At 38.6% G+C, this 23,053-nt stretch overlaps 1 pseudogene; it reads right to left on the bottom strand.

Moving 5' to 3' along the window:
- Positions 1-1,573: 1,573 nt before the first annotated feature.
- Positions 1,574-20,316, bottom strand: LOC107816728 (S-adenosyl-L-methionine:benzoic acid/salicylic acid carboxyl methyltransferase 3-like; annotated as a pseudogene).
- Positions 20,317-23,053: the final 2,737 nt, after the last annotated feature.

Below are 23,053 nucleotides of genomic sequence, written 5' to 3'. Positions count from 1 at the left end.
TAAGAGGCACATGGTTGAGGGCTGAAGAAATAGTTTAATGGTGGACTAGATACATGTTATATATTGAATCATTTTATACTTGTTAATGTAACAGTTCCAAAATTTCGTTGATTAATTTAATGGAGGCTCAAATTATGTTGTAAAATTGGAAATGTGTTTTTTTAATCATTCACAAGAGTTCCTTACTTTTGCTCCCTTGGGACTCGAATCCGCAATATTAAGGTTAAAGGTGGAGGATCCTTATCACTTGAACAAAATCGAAAAGCTTTCTTAATACACAAATATTTCGTTATTCTTACCATTAAATGACAAGTGATTAAAACTCAAAAAGTGTAAGGGATCTTTACGGAAGTAGTAAGCTTGATTCACTTTTTACTTTTTCTAATCGGTGTATGTAGTTATACACTAATTATATATGGTTATATATATACTAGAATTATACATACATATTATATATCTGAAGGCTATTTTTAATTAAAGAAATTGGATGGACGACTATTTAGGTTATTTAAGGGAATTAAATTAAGGTAGGGTTCGAGGACATAGACTAATTGCCCTAATTTATTTTGGTCAAGGAGACAATGACATTTGTGAACGTAGTCTTCTATTTTGCTATGCCATTGACAAAGATATCTCTTCTTGAGAAACTCAAGATGTATAAGGGACATTTACAAAAACAACCAGCTTGATTCATTGTTTATTCTTTTTAGCCAGCATACATATATTGTTGTGCCCTGATTGTAAATAGTTATACACATGGTATACATGGATTATACCTATATATTATATATTCGTCGGCTATTTTTAATTTAAGTTGTTGGATGGACGACTATTTAGGTTATTTAAGGGAATTAAATTAGGGTAGTGTTCGAGGACGTAAACTAATTGCCCTAGTTTGTTTTGGTCAAGGAGACACCGACATTTGTGAACGTAGTTTTCTCATTTGCTCTGCCATTGACAAATATCTCTCTACACATGAGGAACTCAGGATGCATAAGGAATATTTACAGAAATAACCGGCTCGATTCACTGTATATTCTTTTTAGCCAGCATCATATATCGTTGTGCACCAATTGTAAACAGTTATACACATACTATATATGGATTATATATATATATTAGGTATCGCCGGATTTTTTAAAATTTAAGTAATTCGATAGATGTCTATTTAGGTTAAACAAGGGAGTAACTAAAGGTAGGGTTTGAGGACATGAACTAATTGCCCTAGTTTGTTTTGATCAAGGAGACAACGACAGTTGTAAATTTAGTCTTCTCTTTTTGCTATTCCATTGACAATGATCTCTCCACACTTGAGGAACTCAGGATATATAAGGAACATTTACAGAAACAACTGGATTGATTCAATATTTATTCCTTTTAGCTGGCATACACATATCTTTATGCACTAATACATGGATTTATATACATACACATATCTTTATGCACTAATACATGGATTATATATATATATATATATCGCCAACTATTTTTAATTTAAGCGGTTGGATAGACGACTATTTAGATTATAAAAGAGAATAATTAAGGGTAGGTTGGAGGGCATGAACTAATTGCCCTAGTTTGTTTTGGTCAAGGATACTATAACATTTGTGCACGTAGTCTTCTCTTTTGCTATGCCATTGACAAAGATCTCTCTGCACTTGTGGAACACTTGATCCATATTCAATTCATCACCAAAATGGCTGACAAGTAAAGGATCAAAAAAGCTCTCATGCACTGTGTCACATTGTATTCATCAGAAGAATCCATATGAATTTCTGAAGTTATCAAGACATCAATGGTGAAAGATTCCTCCTTTTCAACTATATACTTCACTTCTTCAGGAGATGGGTGGTATATAGGAATATTGAATGCAACCACTTTCTCTTCTTCTATTGATCCCCGCATTCATTATTTTACTTATGAATATCAATAACAGCAACAACAACAATATATCCAGTATAATCCAACAAGTGAAAATAAGAAAGGGTAATATGAACATAGACTTTATTCCTACATTGTGCAGGTAGAGAGGTTGTTTCCGATAGGCATAAAAATAATATATTGATAATTTAAGAAGAATTAATCCAAATAGCCATTCACCCAACCACTTAAATTAAAATAGCAAGTGAAGGTATATTATATGCGTAATGTGTGTATTATATATGTATGATTGTGTATAATTAATATAACCTATGTATTTGGCTAGACAAAGTAAAAAATGAATATGACCGGCTATTTATGTAAAGTTCCCTTGATTTAATGCTAATTTAGGTTTCAATTGTTTTTCTTAAATTTAAGATGTGTGAATTTAAATTCATATCTTCATTGTAAAAATTATATGCTTTATTAAGATACTTTAAAAGCTAGCGGCAATAGAATTAGTGTTGGTGGTGGGAGGTGGTGGTGGTCTTCTATATAGGTGTAACGACCTGGCCGGTCGTTTTTAGTATTACAATCCCGTTCCCTCGTTTACTGCCCAATTTAAGCTTTACAGTTGTTTTATGACTTATCGGGTTAGTTGGTTTGGGTTCGGAAGGATTTCGGAGTGAAATGAAACACTTAGTCTCATAATTGAAAACTTATGTTGGAAAAGTTGATCGGATGTTGACATATACGTAAACGACCTCGGATTTGAATTGTGATGATTTCAATAACTCCGTATGGTGATTTTGGACTTAGGAACGTGTCCGGAAAATTATTTGGAGGTCCGTAGTGGAATTAGGCTTGAAATGGTAAAAATTAAATTTTTGGGAAGTTTGACTGGGGGGTTGACTTTTTCATATCGTGGTCGGAATCCAATTATGGAAATTGGAATATCTCCGTTATGTTATTTATGACTTGTGTGCAAACTTTGAGGTCAATCGGACTTGATTTGATAGGTTTTGGCTTCGGATGTAGAAATTAAAATTTATTAGTTTCATTAGTCTTGAATCTATGTGTGATTCATGTTTTTAGTGTTGTTTGATATGATTTGAAAACTCAAATAAGTTCGTATGATATTTTAGGACTTGTTGGTATATTTGGTTGAGGTCCCGGGGGCCTCGGGTGAGTTTCGGATGATTAACGGATAGTTTTTTTTGAATTTGGAAGACTGCAGAAGCTGAAGCCTTCTGGTGCAATCACACCTGCGGAACATTGGTCGTAGGTGCGAGCTGGCATGCGCAGAAGTGGAGAGCGCAGATGCGGAAGGAATTTCACAGGTGCGAGTTCGCACCTGCGCGTGGAGGATCGCAGAAGCAGCATTTGGCTTGGGAGCCGCTAGTCCGCAGAAGTGGATGCTTTCGCGCAGATGCGCACCCACAAAAGCGCGATTTTGACTACAGAAGCGGTGCCGCAAAAGCGGCTAAGTGCCTGCAGAAGCGAAAATCTTGGTCAGAATGTTAAAAACAGAGGAGTCGAGATTTTTGTCATTTCTAACATTTCCAACACGGGTTGAGGCGATTTTTGAGCGAGAAATCACGGGAAATCTTGAGGTAAGTCACTTGTGATTATTTCTACTCCATAATATTGAATTATTATCGAATAATCCGACTAGATTACATGTTTTTGAGAGGTAAATCAGGGATTTGAACTTAGGGATTTGAAAATAAGATTTGAAGATTTGGAGGTCGAGTTGAAGTCGGATTTTGGTACAATTGGTATGTTTAGGCTAGTGGTTGAATGGGCTTTCGGATTTTGTAACTTTTGTCGGGTTCCGAGACGTGGGCCCCATGGGAGATTTTTGAGCTAAATTTCAGATTTTGTTGAAAAATTAGCATTTTCTTATGGAATTAATTACAATAAATTTTATTGACTGAATCGAATTATTTGTGGCTAGATGCGAGGCGTTTGGAGGCCAATTCACAAGGCAAAGGCATAGCGAAATAAAGAATTATACGGTTTGAGTTAAGTAACAGTTCTAAATTTGGTCTTGAGGGTATGAACCCCCTGTTTATGTGTTATGTGATTGGTTTTGAGGTGACGCATATGCTAGGTGACGGGCGTGTGGGCGTGCACCATAGGAATTGTGACTTGGTCAAATTTCATGGAACTGTGTAGTTGAATAATCTGTTGATATCCGTACATTCTGTACGTGTTTGAGAAAATTGAGTTGAGACTCGTATTAAAAATCATGCTTAGACATATGTTGTTATTATTTGTACCCACTGGGGTCATTTCTGTGGTTGAATTATATGTTCAAATTGTAATTTCACACTCAGTCATATTCATTCATTTCATATCATATCTCAGTCTCTGTTGCTATTTATTGATACATCATATTATTATTTTTGGGCTGATTTTCATGACATCTTGAGCCCGAGAGACTGGAGAGGTTGATGACTGAGTGAGGTCGAGGGCCTAATTGTGAAGATATTTATGGAATCGAGCTGCGCGCCGCAGCATGTTTCATTATTATTTGCGATGATTGGCTTGATATAGCGCTTGGGCTGAAGGAGTCCCTCCGGAATCTGTACACACCCCCAATGAGCGCAGGTACCAACTGAGTGTGAGTGTCTAGTGATGAGTTCTGAGTGATTCAGAGGAATGAGTGACTGTGAAGAACGAGTGATTGTGAGGAAAGAATGACTGTGAGGTTGGAGTGAATTGGGGGATTGATTGACTATTACTTTGAGAGGGTACATTGATTTCATTATTGCTGCATTTCATGTCACGACCGAAAATCCATTAAAGGTCATGATGGCGTCGGACACCGCTGCCAGGCAAGCCAAAAATAAATACTTAATTTAGTTCTCATTTTAATATTTTTGAAGTCATATTTTCCTTTAATTAAATAGTAAAAGATGGAATTCACAGTGTAAATAATAATATTCTTAACAATTTCAATATAGAACAACCCATAATCACCCTAAAACCCGGTGTCACAAGTGCATGAGTATCAACTAGGAATGTAATATAAAATACAACATCTGTCCGGAATACAAATTTGGACAGAAAAAATATAAATACTCTAAAGGAGACTTTGCCGGCTGCGGGTCGTAATATGGAATTCAGCTCATGTAAGTCCCTGCATGCATACATGCCTCTGCTCTCACAAGGCCACTAGTCGCATATGTACCTGCACAAAATATGTGCAGCAAGTGTAGTATGAGTACGTAATCAACGTGTACCCAGTAAGTATCTAGCCTAACCTCGGAGGAGTAGTGACGAGGGGTCGATATCGACACTCACTAGTGGTCCAATAACATCAGGTACAGTAAAGAGGTAAGTAAATACGAGGCAGAGTAAATAAATGAGATAAAGCACGTGGTACAAATCCCCCTCTTTACGAGGAACTCAAGCTCTCCATTAAAAATTCCCTCCTTAACCGGAGCATATATATAGATATTGTGGATCTCATCAGATAGATTGTCATCACTCAAATCGGAAAAACTCACAGATACACTGGCTTCTTGCCAAATATTACGTACGATTCTATTAGGATATGATTTAGGAAATGCCGAGGCGAACGGCCCGCTTCCATGAGAGTGTGGTACATAAATCCTGCCGAGGAGATCGGCCCGATCCCACAAGAGTTAAATACATAATCCTGCCGAGGCGAACATCCCGATCACATAAGAGTGAAATACATAATCCCGTCGAGGCGAACGGCCCAATCCCATTAGAATAAGAAGCTTTGATGGGTCCTTGACCCCACTCACGAATAAACGTGTGAGTTGTAATTTCTTTAACGAAAACCTTTCAATGAAGTGTGTGTGTATATATATATATATATATATATATATATATATATATATATATATATATATATATATATATATCACGGAAACATGCCGTAAGAGGAGTAAAGTTATTTGGTGACTATTCATGAACTTCCTGAAGTCTCTACAATAGCAAGTCTAGTCTCAAGTAGAAATGTAACATAGGGGAATTTAATAGGCGACAAAATGCTCAAATAGTGCAGCTACATCATGATGTGAACCTAAGCCTACCCGAACAATAACATGAATGTAGCTACGTACGGGCTCTCGTCACCTTGCGCGTACGTATCCCCCACAACAAGTATCACAGATCAACATAAAACACCTAAGGGTATTTCCCCCCTCATAGAGTTAGACAGGAGACTTATTTCGTCTCAAAGCTTACTTTCCGGTCCAAAATTGTGCTTTGAATTGTCAACTCGGTGCCAAACAATCGAAGCTAGTCAAATGTTATATAAAATAGTCAATACATGCGCAAAAGTTCACATCTTAGCTATTAAAGTGATTTTTCCAACCCAAATTGAAGAATTCCTAACATTCACCACCGGGTCCACGTGCCCGGATTCCGGAAATATTCGAAGATAACCACTACCCATAACATCGTGAACTCAAATATATGATTTGTTCTGAATTACATACCCTAATTCGTGGTCAAAATCCAAAAATACCAATTCTAGGTTTTCTACCAAAAACCCTATAATATTTCCCAAATTTTCATGCTCAAATTCATGCATAAACCATATATTTAACTCACAATATGTGGGGATCACTTACCTCTTGAAGGATGACAAAATGGCACTCCAATATTGCCCCCAAGGTCGGCTCCAACGAGAGAAAAGAGGTGAAATGAGCCAAAACCCGATTTGGCCAACTTATGTATTCTGCCCAGGCGACCTCCGAACTTGCGCTCATTGGACCACTTCTGCCGTTTCGTAGGTGCGGCAAAATATTCCGCTTCTGGGGAAGTCCCCCAGCTGCCCAACCCGCTTCTGCGCTAAATTCCCCACAGGTGCGCATCCGCTTCTGCGGCAAATCGTCCGCACCTGCGGACTGCCAATCCCCCGCTCCCTTTTCGCTTTTGCGACTTCCTGGCCGCTTTTGCGACTCTGCACCTGCGGCCAAAACCTCGCAGGTGCGGTTACACCAGATGACATCAGCTCCAGCATTCCTCCAAGCCCAAACTCGATCCGTTTACTACCCGGAATCTACCTGACGCCCTCGCGACCTCAACCAATTATACTATCACGTCTTGAAACAAAATATGAACTTAGTCGAGCCTTCAACTCATATCAAACAGCACTAAAAACACGAATCACCCTCCAATTCAAAGTTAATGAACTTTGAAACTTCAAACTTCTACAATCGATACCAAAACCTATCAAATCATGTCCGATTGACCTCAAAGTTTGCACACAAGTCATAATTGACATTACGGACCTATTCCCACTTCCAAAATCAGAATCTGATCCCGATATTATAAAGTCCAATCCCGATCAAACTGAATGGTAAGAATTCGGTATACATTGACCGAAATGAACCCTAAATGACCTACGGACCTCCAAATCCTCTTCCGGACGCTCTCCCAATAGCAGAATCACCATACGGAGATATTTCCAGGCTCGTAATCCCAAACGAACATCGATAACATTGAAATACACCTCAACCCAATTTTATAAAATTCTGCCAAATGCCAACTTTCCACCATTGGCGCCTAAATACTCCCGGGTCATCCAAAATCGGATCTGGACATACGCCCAAGTACAAAATCATCATACGAATCTATTGGAACCTTCAAATCCCGATTCTAAGGTCGTTTACTCAAAAAATCACACTTTAGTCAATTCCTCCAACTTAAGGCTTTCGAAATTAGAATTTTCTTTCCAAATCAACTCTGAACTTTCCGAAATTAAATTCCGACCCCGCGTACAAGTCATTATACCCGAAGAGAAGCTACTGAAAGTCTCAAACTGCCAAACGGCACGCTAAATCTCATAAACGACCGGTAGGGTCGTTACATTCTTTCCCACTTAAACATGCGTTCGTCCTCGAACATGGTAAGAACTGCTTTGAAGTTGTCCAAAATCACTGGTCAACAACCCAATTGGGCACATTAGCTCGAGTCAATCTGAAGACTCTACCTTTTATTTAGTCAAATAAGCCTTGGTGCTAAATTCCAACATCCGAGACTCTCCACCCGGCATGTTTGCAACATATGAACACCGTATCAATCACTACACACTGCACCAAACACGATTGTATACCCTTACTGAATTCTTACCATGCACCGCGTAACTCATTTGCCCAAGGCAATCTTTCCAAACCACAACAGCTAAAATTTGCGTTGACCGAAGCCTATAGTGTACCTTATGGCCAATTAAGCTTTGCTTTCACTCTCGCAATACTGCCACGACAGAGAAGATGTGTAAAACTCATAACCACCTGCCAAATCACAATTTATGGAGTCTCTCATCCCGACAAGAACCATTACTTCATTCTAGACTGAACAACAATATTTACTCTTTAATATGCTTCAAATAAATCTGATCGCACTGATCCCAGATCCAATAATCTCGTCTCACCCAGTACAAGCTGCTCAGGCAATAAGCCACCTCAGACACTACCAAAAGTATCATATGATGCCACAATGTGCCAACAAGCTACAAACTCGAATTTGATACACAAGGAAACAAACTCTAGAAAGTTGTACTCAACCCACGCAACTAATTTAAACAACCGAGAAGATGTTATGAACCTTCATCAGGAAACGAGAAGCAAACACACAATAATAGATATGACAATCTTTACTCAATATCACACTAGTGCGGCGTGCAACCCGATCCACACATGATACCATTACGGCGTGCAACCCGATCCAACCATGATACCCGTGACGGCGTGCCACCCAATCCAAACAACATATCCGTGGCAGCGTGCCACTCGATCCAACCATATACCCATGGCGGCGTGCTATCCGGTCCACATATAATAATCTAAAGTAAACACACATCGAGTCTTAACGCTTATACTCACGAAATGCCTGAATATCAACAATAAGCATGCCAAGTGCATAATACAAATCCTGGGGAGACGGGTGCCATACATGATCTGCATCTCGAGAGCCATCTTGCTCATATAACACCACAAACTATAAGGGATCTTAATACGAGTGCGAAATATCAAACCGCCTCATAACCCACATGGCACAATAGAGACTACATGGAAGGGTCGACAACAGAAATATCATCCAAGGCCCGAAGACCCCTCCAAAAACAACGCTATGCTGAAATGAGCATATCCAGCTTGATATAGAGCCCATATTCACATGTAGATATATCCACGAACCTCAAGTCGATTATGATGGTACCGCACTGGGCTAATAACCCTTCAAGGACCCACAATGACCTATTCACGATACATAAGAACAGCCGTCAAATCCAAAACGAACTCACATAGTCCACAACCCAAGGAATTGAATGCCTCTCAGGCATAAACTCTCGCACTTGCGATATTACCATGGCCTCCATATCCACTCTCAATCTTTAACAATCAAGTGACTGACATGTCACACTTACACAAATATCCCTGTGGGTCATGCTCCCACGACCATTATGTTCAGGTAGCAAGGTCCGCACATCCATAGCACCAGCCGTTCTAATTCTGTAGAGTTAGTCAAAAATCTGCAAGTCATTACACAAAGCCTCTTCCACATGACACTGATCTCAGATGACGCTAAAGACAATACCAGCTTACTCTAAACATCTGAATTCTTCCATGCTCATCCGAGCTCTTGATATTCTTGTCGACATCAACTGCAACCTTGATCCTCAACTTCCAATTTATTCTCAACTTGCCTTAGAAACAATAATAGTTCCATTCATTAACGTAACGAAACCCAACAATATTCATCCCGAGTGAACCAATCCACAAGACCACATCGTCTCAATACCCATGAACCGTCTCATACTCTCCTTAAGCACTCCATAGCATAGCCAACTGGTACACCCATTCTGCAAGACCTTCCCTGAATCCGAAGATACTTATTCCCTTCGTCCAATACTGCACCACATACCCAATGATAACATAGAACATTCCAAGTCCTTAGGCACTATACTCAAAATATTGAACCCACCAGGACGACTGTTGAGAGTCACCCACATTGTCTTGGTCCCGAGTATAAGCCAAACTCTAGCTCTCTGCCAGCACGTGCACATCCTATCAAAGAAGCACCCAACTGAATTCTTTTCCCTTGTACATTACTTCCACCAGAAGCAGAAACTCTGAGTCTTCTCAAAACTGAACTTGAACCGATAAGGCCCAAGTATAGCACACATTCCTCCAATCCTTTTCTCAAATTACCACTGATGTTTTCTTTCCTTAGTCATAATAACCCACCAATATGCCGATAACCAGAAACCTCACAAGTAGACAACCATGCAATCCAATCATAGACAGTGGGGCTCTCCCACTTAGATCGAAGCTACAGTTACATAACCCCGGAACCCACCAATATTCCTCCTTCCACATAGACATGAGCCTGCATAATCGACCTGCCAAATTTCTCGAAATCCTCCTGTTAAACATTTCGTTAACATTCTGACTCACTAGCCACATTCACATATACGACCTCTTACTGGATAGCCAGTAGAATTACTTGTAGAAGCTCTGTCAACACCACGAAATCAATAAACCATCCTGAGCCCGTGCTCATTCACCAGCTGTACAAGTCTGTTCAGTCCCTATTGACATCAACTAAAGGTGCGATAATACACTTCAAATCCGAAGTCATGTTGCATCCCTCTTTATATCAAGCAACTCATTTCTATCGTATCCAACCTTCCTCAGTATAGCAACCAATATTCTAAATTAGTCCATAGACCTAGTGACTGTTCACCATAAATCCCAAATCACTCTAAACTTTCCCCAAGGCGTGTACCACATAACCCATATGATACTCTGCCACTCTCCCACTTTGGTCAAACCCTCTCCTTTAAGCAACTACCTGAACTTTCGCTTCTCACACTTGGCCTTCTAGAAATTTAACCACTACAAGACACATTCCACATGTCCTTCCTCATCCTACGCTGCCCAGTTATTGCAGTAAATCAAAATCCGTCTCTGTAGCACTTGAACCAATAGATCGCTACCAACTTTAAAGCCTCTCTGACATCATCCTTCTCGAACCATCAACACTAGGAACATCGATTCGATCCTGAATCTCTGCACAGCGCGATCTCTGGCAGCCACTTCCCCGAAACTATTCCACAATACCCTGCCCCAAAGGTGAATAGAAGAAGACCATAACACCGGCGAACCTTAACGCGTTCAACAAGGACGATGACACCACATCACAATTGAGAACTCTACCGCGCTCGAAAATACCAAGTCTTGTTATTCCATCAACCCAAATCTAAACATTCCTATTCTGATTGCATTTCCTTCATCGAAAATAAAATGTTGAACTTCTGAATCATGCACTGAGAAAAACCTCCTTTCAAGTCATTCATTGCCTCGACACATAAACAAGCACCCTACCATTACACCAACATAGTGCGATAACAACGCACGAATTGTCATAACAATCAATAACAAATCTCAAAACCATAGGAAATACTGATGCTGAGATGAAAGGATAGGACGGCCTTCCACCGGGCAACAGTAATAGCCCAATCAAATACGCAGACAGAAACATCCTGCACCACCTCTGTAGTACCATGACAATTCCTCGATTCCCAATCTATAACAAGCGCTTCAAGTCACATAAGATTGAATAGGAAATAAATAAAGGTACAAGCCTCAAAAGAATCAATTCGCACGATGAGGAATCAAGAAGGGAAGTGAACCTAACAACCTTGTAGCCTCTCGAAGATAAGTGCAGACATCTCCGCACTGATCCGCAAGACTCTACTAGACTCGCTCATGACTCATGAGACCTTAGTGAACCTAGTGCTCTGATACCATGTTATTACGACCCAAAATCCATTAAAGGTCGTGATGGCGCCAGACACCGCTGTCAGGCAAGCCAAAAATAAATACTTAATTTGGTTCTCATTTTAATATTTTTGAAGTCATATTTTCCTTCAATTAAATAGTAAAAGATGGTATTCACAGTGTAAATAATAATATTCTTAACAAATTTAATACAGAACAACCCATAGTCACCCCAAAACCCGGTGTCACAAGTGCATGAGCATCAACTAGTAATGTAACATAAAATACAGCATTTGTCCGGAATACAATTTTGGACAGGAGAAATATAAATACACTAAAGGAGACTCTGCCGGCTGTGGGTCGTAATATGGAATGTAGCTCACGTAAGTCCCCGCATGCATACACGCCTCTGCTCTCACAAGGCCACTAGTCGCATATGTACCTGCACAAAAATGTGCAGCAAGTGTAGTATAAGTACGTAATCAACATATACCTAGTAAGTATCTAGCCTAACCTCGGAGGAGTAGTGACGAGGGGTCGACATAGACACCCACTAGTGGTCCAATAATATCAGGTACAGTAAAGAGGTAAGTAAATATGAGGCAGAGTAAATAAATGAGATAAACAAGTATAAATCACGTGGTACAAATCTCCTTCTTTACGAGGAACTCAAGCTCTCCATTAGAAATTTCCTCCTTAACCGGAGCATATATATAGATATAGTGGATCTCATCAGATAGATTATCATTACTCAAATCAGGAAAACTCACAGATACATTGTCTTCTTGCCAAATATTACGCATGATTCCATGAGGATATGATTTAGGAAATGTCGAGGCGTACAACTCGATCCAACATAAATATTTAAACTGTGCACTGTCGATAGTCGAACGGCACGAACCATAGATACATCTATTAAACTTCCGAGGCAAACGCCCCGCTCCCATAAAAGTGTGGTACATAAATCCTGCCGAGGCAATCGGCCCGATCCCATAAGAGTGAAATACATAATCCTGCCGAGAAGAACGACCCGATCCCATAAGAGTGAAATACATAATCCTGCCGAGGCGAATAGACCGATCCCATTAGAATAGGAAGATTTGACGGGTCTTTGACCCCACTCACGAATAAACGTGTGAGTTGTAATTTCTTTAACGAAAACCTTTCAATGAAGTATATATATATGATGGAAACATGATGTAAGGGGAGTAAAGTTATTCGGTGACTAATCATGAACTCGTGAAGTCTCTACAATAGCAAGTCTAGTATCAAGTAGAAATGTAAAACAGAGGAATTTAACAGGCGAGAAAATGCTCAAATAGTGCAGTTACATCATGATGTGAACCTAAGCCTACCCGGACAATAACATGTATGTAGCTACGTATGGGCTCTCGTTACATCGCGCATACGTATTCCCCACAATAAGTAGCACGCATCAACATACAACACCTAGGGATATTTCCCCCTCACAGAGTTAGACAGGAGACTTACCTCGTCTCAGAGCTTACTTTCCGGTCCAAAATTGTGCTTTAACTCCTCAACTCGGTGCCAAACGATCGAAGCTTGTCAAATGTTATATAAAATGGTCAATACATGCTCAAGAGTTCACATCTTAGCTATTGAAGTGATTTTTCCAACCCAAATTGAAGAATTCCTAAAATTCACCCCCAGGCCCACATGCCCAGATTCCGAAACTTCTCGAAGATAACCACTGCCCATAACATCATGAACTCAATATATGATTTGTTCTCAATTCCACGCCCTAATTCGTGGTCAAAATCCAAAAATACCAATTCTAGGTTTTCTACCGAAAATCCCACAAATTTTCCCAAATTTTTATGTTTAAATCCATGCATAAACCATGTATTTAACTCACAATATATGGGGATCACTTACCTCATTAAAAATGACAAAATGGCACTCCAAAATCGCCCCCAAGGCCGACTCCAACGAGAGAAAAGAGGTGAAATGAGCCAAAACCTGATTTAGCTAATTTATGTATTCTGCCCAGGCAACCTCCGCACCTGCGCTCACTAGACCTCTTCTGCGGTTCCGCAGGTGCGGCAAAATATTCCGCTTCTGCGGAAGTCTCCCAGCTGCCCAGCCCGCTTCTGCATTAAATTCACCTGTGGACTACCATTCCCCCACTCCCTTTTCACATCTGCAACCTCCTGGCCACTTTTGCGGCTCCGCACCTGCAGCCAAAACATCACAGGTGCGGTTACACTAGATGAGATGACAGCAGCTCCAGCATTCCTCCAAGCCCAATCTCGATCCGTTTACCATCCAGAATCCACCGAGGCCCTCGAGACATCAACCAATTATACCATCATGTCTTAAAACACAATATGAACTTAGTCGAGCCTTCAACTCATATCAAACAGCGCTAAAAACACAAATCACCCTCCAATTCAAACTTAATGAACTTTGAAATTTCAGACTTCTACAATCGATATCGAAGCCTATCAAATCACGTTCGATTGACCTCAAATTTTGCACACAAGTCATAATTGACATTACGGACCTACTCCCACTTTCGGAATCAGAATCCGACCCCGATAATAAAAAGTCCACTCTCTGTCAAACTTCTCAGAAAGCTTCGAATTTCTAACTTTCGCCAAATGACCCCGAAATGACCTACAAACCACCAAATCCTCTTTCGGGCGTGGTCCCAATACCTGAATCACCATACGGAGCTATTCCCAGACTCGGAATCTCAAACGAACATCAATAACATTGAAATACACCTCAACCGAATTTTATGAAATTTTTCCAAGTGCCAACTTTTCACCATAGGCGCCGAAACGCTCCTGGGTCATCCAAAACTCGATACGGACATACGCTCAAGTCCAAAATCATCATATCATCCTGTTAGAACCTTCAAATCCCGATTCCAAGGTCGTTTACTCAAACAATCATATTTTACTCAATTCCTCCAACTTAAGGCTTCCGAAATTAGAATTTTCTTTCCAAATCAACTCTGAACTTCCCGAAATTAAATTCCGACCATGTGTACAAGTCATAATACCCGAAGTGAAGCTACTCAAGTCCTCAAACTGCCGAACTACGCGCTAAAGCTCAAAACGACCGGTCGGGTCGTTACATTTCAGCTGACATATATCACTGTTTTGGAAATTTCTGAAAGACACTATTTTCTGTTTCAGTCGAAATTGGTATGAAATTACTGTGGAGTTTTAAATGTTGAACTTGAAAGCATGCCTACCTTTTTATGTTGGAAATTACTGTATTTGGACATAGTTGTGAAGCTCATAACTATCTTTAGTTCTTTATTTATTATTGTGACTTACTGAGTTGGTTGTACTCATACTACTCGTGTGCAGATCCAAGTGATCCCGGACACCGCGGGTGTTGATTCTTTCGCACAGTTGATTTTCTGGAGATTCCGAAGTAGATGTCGTGTTTCGCAGACCTTGTCTCTCCTTCCCTATCCTCTTGTTTATTGTATTTGGTCTCAGATCATTATAGACCATATTTTCCAGACTTGTAATGTATGTACTTAGTGACACCGCATTTTGGGAGTGTTTGTATCGGTATTTGGGAGATTTTTAGTATTGTATTTGAATATTATGTTTCCAAACTAAAAGGAAATCGTGATTTATTGAGATTGTCAGCTTGTCTAGTATTGAGATATGCGCCAACACGACAGGTGTGATTTTTGGATCGTGACAATAGGGTTGTAGTGGAGTTGTGGCGGTGGTTACTAGTGGTAGTTTTCCGCTAGAGATTGGTGTTGGTGGTTAAGCATTAGTAATGGATAGAGTAGTGGTAAAGAGTCACATTCACAACAATATTTAAAATTATTAACTTTAAACTTTATATTTTACTGTTTCTAATGTCATGCCTTTATATCTACGAAAGTTGGCATGTTCAAGACCACAATCTAATTTCTTTTTTAAACTTCATCACCAATCAAACAGGACTACCACATAAAATTAAACTGCAGTATAAAAGTGAATCTGGTCCAAAAAGATAACTCTCAACGAAGGAAAAACTAAATTAGAACTAATCAAGATCAACAGGAAAGCTAAGAATCCACTAACAATTATATGTGTATTTTAAAAGTCTGGTTTTACCTCTGCAATTATTTCTTTGAGAGCCCTGACAATAGGCTCTGACAAGTACCAAGAAGCTTTGCTAAAGCTATCTTAATTTTTTCTGCCCATCTAGTGGGCTTGTACTTTCCACGTGAATATTTCCTTTATTATTCTCTATCCCAACAGGTACCTATTAGAGGAGAAATAAAAGTTAGAGTTACTTATTCAAAATAAGTATGATCATATTATATATATGCTCTATATTTTAATTGCCTTTGAATAATGTTAAAGTTATCTTCGTGTGACCTATAGGTCAGGGGTTCGAGTTGTGGAAGCAGCCACTAATACTTGCATTAGAGTAGGTTGTCTACCTCACACCCTTAAGAATGCGGGTCTTTTCCGAACCTTGCGTAAATACAGAATGCTTTATGCACGGGCTACCCTTTATTATTTTAATTTATCAATTTTGAAATCTAAGACATGATAACTTACTAAATAGATCTCTTAATAAAATATAGGGTCTGAGCTTAGATACACTTGTAGATCCACCGCCGAAAGCATTGGGTTAAGTTAAACTTGTGCACAACCTATCCTATATATCCTAAATCCGCATTTGACACCTATATTATTGATTTCAAAAAAACAAAATTAAAAAGAGAAACAAATACTATAGGATTATGATTTTATATAACTTTTCAAGTTCTTTTTTCTTCAAGTTTGCTCACAAAATTATTTTGTACCGCAAAATAAGAAAAAATTGCATCATCTCCTAGAATCCATATGCAAATTGCTCACATACTCCAACACGACATTAAACCTGTAACGACCCGATCGGTCGTTTTAAGCATTACAACCCCATTCTCCCATTTACTGCTCAATTTATGCCTTACATTTGTTATGTGACTTGCCGGGGATAATTGGTTTGGGTCCAGTGAGGTTTTGGAACACTTAGTTTCAAGGTTTAGAATTTAAGTTGAAAGATTGACCGGATATTGACTTATGTGTAATGACCCCGGAGAATATTTTCTAAGACAATTAAGGTTTTATGGTGCCGAGGTAGATCAATTAGTATAAAGGTTATACAAATTTTTTGCGGGTCGGACTTTTTGGGTTGAACAATGCACTGGGGAGTAAACAAAATTTGTGGCAGAAAAAATGCGTTTCTGAGGACCGCAAAATGGCCTCAGAGTAAGGCAGTTAAGGGGTCGTTTTGGATTCCATTCTGCGGTCGACTATGCGGCCGTAGAACTGTTCTGTGGTTCATTATGTGACCGCAGAACAGGTCTGCGAGCCGCATAGCGACCGCAAACCCAAGCAGGTGTTTCCCAGTTCTGGAGGCCAATTTTGCGGCCGATATGCGGACCGCATATCCAATCTGTGGTCGCATATGCGACCACATATCCTATCCGGAGTTTTATTTTTTGGGGTTTTATAACCCGATCCAACTTCGATCCATAGCTCTTGAAGCTCATTTTGGAGCAAAAATCTGATATTTTTAGAGAGAAGGGAGAGTATTCTAAAGAGAGGAAGAAGCTCATGTACTTTGTTCATCAAGATCTTGTTCAAGCTTTGAAATCCAACAAGGAAATATCACAAGATATTCACCTAAAATGTAAGGTTCTAACCCCTAATCTTCAATTTCGAGTTTGGGTAAAGATGGGCGATTAAGAGTATGATTCTTGGGTGTAAGAGTACTATTTATACGTATCAATAAGGTTTATTGAAAGAGTGTCGAGTTCAAATGGGTAAAGATTGGGTTGAAAATGGTATAAATCTTCAAAGACTTTAATTGAAGATTTGAGGGTCGAGTTGATGTCGGAATTTGGTGAAATTTATATGGTTAGACTCGTGGTTGGATGGGCATTCATATTTTGTAACTTTTGTCGGGTTCCAAGATGTGGGCCCCACGGGCAATTTTTTGAGTTAATTTCGAATTTTATTGGAAAATTAGTATTTTCTTATGGAATTAATTACAATAATTGGTATTGACTGAATCGAATTAATTGTGGCTAGATACGAGGCTTTCAGAGACCAATTCCCGTGGCAAGGGCATAGCGGAATAAAAAATTACACGGGTTGAGGTAAGTAACAGTTCTAAATTTGGTCCTGAAGGTATGAAATCCCGGATTATGTGTTATGTGATTTGTTTTGAGGTGACGCACATGCTAGGTGACGGGCATGTAGGCGTGCACTGTAGGAATGGTGACTTAGTCAAATTCCATGAAACTGTCTAGTTGAATAATCTATTAATATCTATACATTCTCTACGTGTTAGAGAAAATTGAGCTGAGACTCATATTAAAAATCATGCTTATGCATATGTTGTTATTGTTGGTACCCACTGGGGTCATTTCTGTGGTTGAATTATATGTTCAAATTGAAATTTCACACTCAGTCATGTTCATTCATTTTATATCATATCTCACTCTCTGTTGCTATTTATTGATGCATCATATTATCATTTTGGGCTGATTTTCATGACATCTTGAGCCAGAGAGGCTGGAGAGGTTGATGACTGAGTGAGGCTGAGGGCCTAATTGTGAGGATATATATGGGATCAGGTTGCACGCCACAGCCTGTTTCATTGTTATAGTGCTTGGGCTGAAGGAGTCCCTCCGGAGTCTGTACACACCCCCATTGAGCGCAGATACCTACTGAGTGCGAGTGCCGAGTGTCGAGTGATGAGTGACTGTGAGGAAAGAGTGACTGTGAGGTTGGAGTGAATGGGAGGACTGAGTGACTGTTACTCTTAGAGGATGCACTGATTTCATTATTTGCTGCATTTCAACTGTCATATATCACTATTTTGGAAATTTCGGAAAAAAAATATTATTTTCTATTTCGGTCAAACTTGATATAAATATTTAGTGAAATCTTAAATGTTGAACTTTAGAGCATGCCTACTCTTTTATATTGAAAAGTACTGTATTTGGACTTAGTTGAGAAGCTCGTCACTACTTTTAGTTCTTTATTTATTATTGTTATTTACTGAGTTGGTTGTACTCAAACTACACCCTGCATTTCATGTGCAGATCCAGGTGATCTCAGATACAGTGGGTGTTGATTCTTTCACACAGTCGATTTTCCGGAGATTCAGAGGTAGCTGACATATTTTGCAGACCTTGTCTCTCCTTCCTTATCTCTTTGTTTACTGTATTTGGTCTTAGATTATTATAGACTGTGTTTCCCAGACTTGTAATGTATAGATGCTCATGTACTCAGTGAAACCAAGTTTTGGGAGTGTTTGTATCGGTATTTGCGAGACTTGTGGATTGTGTTCAAATATTATATTTTCAAACATAAAATAAATTGAGGGTTTTTGATGTTGTCGTCTTACCTAGTATCGGGATAGGCGCCATCACGACAGGTGTGATTTTTGGGTCGTGACAAAAGCAGGTTGAGGTCCAGTGTTTGAGTAACACTGTTACCCATTATATGAAAAACTACATGCTAGGATCATCAAAAGGCTGGCTTGTTCGAAAGAGCTTCATATTGGATTCAACACTACATACGATATTCCGTTCCGGCCCTCACTAACTCTTTGCTTGAATTAAGCTCGCACGTCAGGAGTGTGTTAAAAATATAATTAAATAAGTAAATATATACTCTTTATAATATTTTAAACTTCTACGTAGATGAGATGAATTCATGAGTACTTAACAATACAAAAACATACTTGGGAAAGCCAGTGGACACTGTAAGAGGAGTGAACAAAGTGCAGACTCTTGGAAGGGAAAAGTCTATTATAGAGTGAACCAGCAATTCCCGCAACAAAGCAATTAGGATCAAATATCCATCATCTCCCATATTCTGTCTCCTCAAATCTTCATGGAATTCTGGCAACGATCAGAAAATGGTATTAAAATCATTACCAGGAAGATTATTCAAGAAAATTTGAAATTCCGGCGCTAATAAGTTGTGTGACCACCAAAAGAGTATTAGGTCCAGAGGAACAAACTAACTCCGCAATACAAATGGTTTCTGGGGAAAGGCTGCGGTAGAGTGCAGATATGGCTTCCTCTAATATTGGCTTTGTCATGAGAATCACCTTTTGCTGTAAATATAAGGAAATGAGTTTACTTTTATATGCACTAACTGTATAAAAGAATTTAGATGTGTATTTTCTACGAAACATACAGAATGTTTATATATACAAAAAATATATATTTTTGGGGTATTATATATTTTGAGAGTGGCTATACAATGTCAACTTTTCATTATTTGACCTTTTTCAACACAATTTCAAAAACTTTTTTTTCAAGTTTCAACAAAATTTATGTCCAAACGCTAGTTAAGTAAAAGGAAATAAGTCTAAGCTTTATGTACCGATAAGATAAGAAATACTATCAGATCACTTAAATGATAACTATACGTTTTACACTGTACCTTTTACACTATCAGTATATATAAGTAAAATTCATAAGAACTTGTTATTTATAATTGTTGCGAGTTTATAACTCCATTAGGAATAAAAAGGTGTTTGATGATACCTGGAGCTTAGAGTTTTTTGCATAGCTTGTGTCTCCAATTCCTCCATTCATGTGAAGTATTTTAGCAACTTCCATCTCTCCTTCTCTTGCTAATTGGATATTTTTGTGTTAAATTAGGTATTTATAGATGGGTGAAACCAAATTTATCCTTTGAATTTCCATCATTGTCCTCGCGAGCCAACTGAGAAAATATTGTACACTATGGGTGTGTTTGGTATGAAATATTTTTTAATTTTTCCATATTTTATTGACTTAGATATTTTGGAAAATATTTTTCTCGTGAACTCATTTTTCTCCAATTGGAGAAAAATGTTCTCCCTATCAAGAGAAGGGAAAATATTTTTCAAACAAGAAAAATAAGTAATAAAATCACTCATTCTCCAGGAAAGACATATATAGATCAAGGACTAGAATCGTTAAGGGTAACTAGCCTATTTTCCTATTTGTGTACCTTAATTATAAGTATTATGACTTGATCAAACCTATTAAAACTAGTAGAAATGACACTAGATAGCCACTTTAAAAGGCTGCTATTTAGGAATTAGCAAGTATATCCTGAATTTCAGTTTTTCAGTTTAATTTTTCGAGACACAAATATCTCCAATTGTCTAAAAGTTAAGATTTTTAGATGAAAATTTTAGGACAAAATAAGCCATGCGATCGCGGCCTCCTTCTTCGCGATCGCCAGCCCTCCTTCTTCACGATCGCGGTTAATAAAGCTTGGCATAAATATAACCCCCATCCCTCCCCCACCCCCCACACAGACAAAGAGGGGGGAGGGGGGAGATTTTTATCATATATTTAGAAAATCATGATTTTGCAATGACTCATCGAGAAAAATCATATCACGTTTTTTAGTGTCATCACATCTTGGCTTGTACCATCACGTATTGGGTCCATGAATTGAATTTGGATAATATTTAATTTTATCGGGTGTTTATACTATATCAATAAATATATCACAGGTATTTGTAAATAAAATTTTCTCACTCAGTTATGGTTAAGAAATCATAGCACGTTTGTTTTAGTGTCATCACATCTTGGCTTGTACCATCACGTGTTGGGTCCATGAATTGAATTTGGACAACCATTTACTTACAACTGATGACACATCAATAAATATATGTTTAAGAAATATATGTTTTCACCAAATTGTAAATAAATTTCTCTTACTTAATTATGGTTAAGAAATATATGTTTTCACCAAATAGAATCACTTACCCATGGTAAATTGGTACAATTTGGTGTAAACACTCGGTGCGAATAAGTTTATCATAGAATTTGCGAGTCAATCAAGTTGAGGAGGTTCACTTAGTGAGGTCAATCCCGGTAATAGCACGAGCTAGTTATTGTTTAGTCTGTAATTATTGAAAATAGCCACTATCATTTATTTTAGATTTGTAACTACAAAACACTGAATCGAAATTGCAGAAGACTTGGAAAAGTTAAGAGACATGGAAATATCTGGGAAAATGAGAGAGTCCACCAACAGCATGGAAGCAGTAATGGCAAGTCTAACTCTTCATCTAGTAGTTTGTACTCTTATGAAAGATAGAGTTATATGCATGCATATGAAAGTTCACTTTGTACTCTTCATCTAGTAGTTTCACTTTGAAATTAGTAAACTATAGTTGGAAAAGCACCTATTAGAAGAAGAAACATAGAGAACATAGTGCAAATTGGGACAGTCTTAGGAATACATGACTCAATTTATATCAGCTACTCAAGAATTATTTCAAATGGTATGTTGTCAAACTATTCTTGTAACGACCCGACTTGTCATTTTAAGAATTAACGCCCCGTTCAACGACTTAAGGTCTCGGGCAACTTCATAATATGTATTATGACCCGCGGGTGTGGTCGAGTTTCATAATTGAAAGAAAAATTCTCATTTTGAAGCTTAAATGGAAAGAGTTGACCAAAGAGTTGACTTTTGAGCAAACGGCCTCAGAATAGAATTTTGATGATGTCAATAGTTTCGTATGGTGATTTTGGACTTAGGCGCATGTTCGGATTTGGATTTGGAAGTCCGTAGGACAATTCGACGCATTTTGGCGAAAGTTGGAAAATAGACGTTATTCGGAAAGTTCGATCGAAGGTTGAATTTTTGATAATGAGGTCGGAATCCGATTCTGAAAATTGAAATAGGTCCGTTATGTCACTTATGACTTGTGTGCAAAATTTGTGGTCAATCGGACTTGATTCGATAGGTTTCGGCATCGAATGTTGAAGTTGGAAATTTCATAATAGACTAAAGTTTCAGGTGAGTTTGCATAAAACCAAAATTCAAATGAGAATACCTCTCTTGATATGGCGATTTATATGGTTTGTTACCTATCAGAAGAAAGGTCTATGTGTCTAGTTTCCAACGCTTTAAACCGTTCCTCATTTGGACATTCCTACAAGAAGTTATGACCAAATTACCAAAAGCTGCCAGAATACGATTCTGCGACCATTATGCGATCTCAAAATGGTTTTGCGACCGCAAAATGGTCCAGAACAGCCCAGTTCTGGGCATCGATTTATGCGATCATTTTGCGACCCGCACACCAATTGTGTGGTCCATTGTGCGACGGCATAACTGAGTTCAGAGGGTTAAGTTTCCTATTTTCATAATTCGACCCCATTTTGATAAATATGCTTTGAGATTTATTTTGGGGCAATTATCTGAGGTTTTTTAGAGAGAAGTGAGAGTGTTCTAGAGGGAGAAAGTGGATGAAGTATTTTGTTGTGATGACCCTCCTTGATTTGCGTACGCAGTCCGGACAGGTTTTCGGAAAGCTTTTATGTTGAAAACTAATGAAAATAAGATTTTTTGCCTTAAAAGTTGATTTTAGTTGACTTCGGTCAACTTTTTTGGTAAATGGGCCCGGATCCATGC

Source organism: Nicotiana tabacum, unplaced genomic scaffold, assembly GCF_000715075.1.
Source record: "Nicotiana tabacum cultivar K326 unplaced genomic scaffold, ASM71507v2 Un00540, whole genome shotgun sequence".
Taxonomy (NCBI): domain Eukaryota; kingdom Viridiplantae; phylum Streptophyta; class Magnoliopsida; order Solanales; family Solanaceae; genus Nicotiana; species Nicotiana tabacum.
Note: the sequence above shows the minus strand (reverse complement) of the source record. Positions and strands in the feature narration are given on the sequence as shown.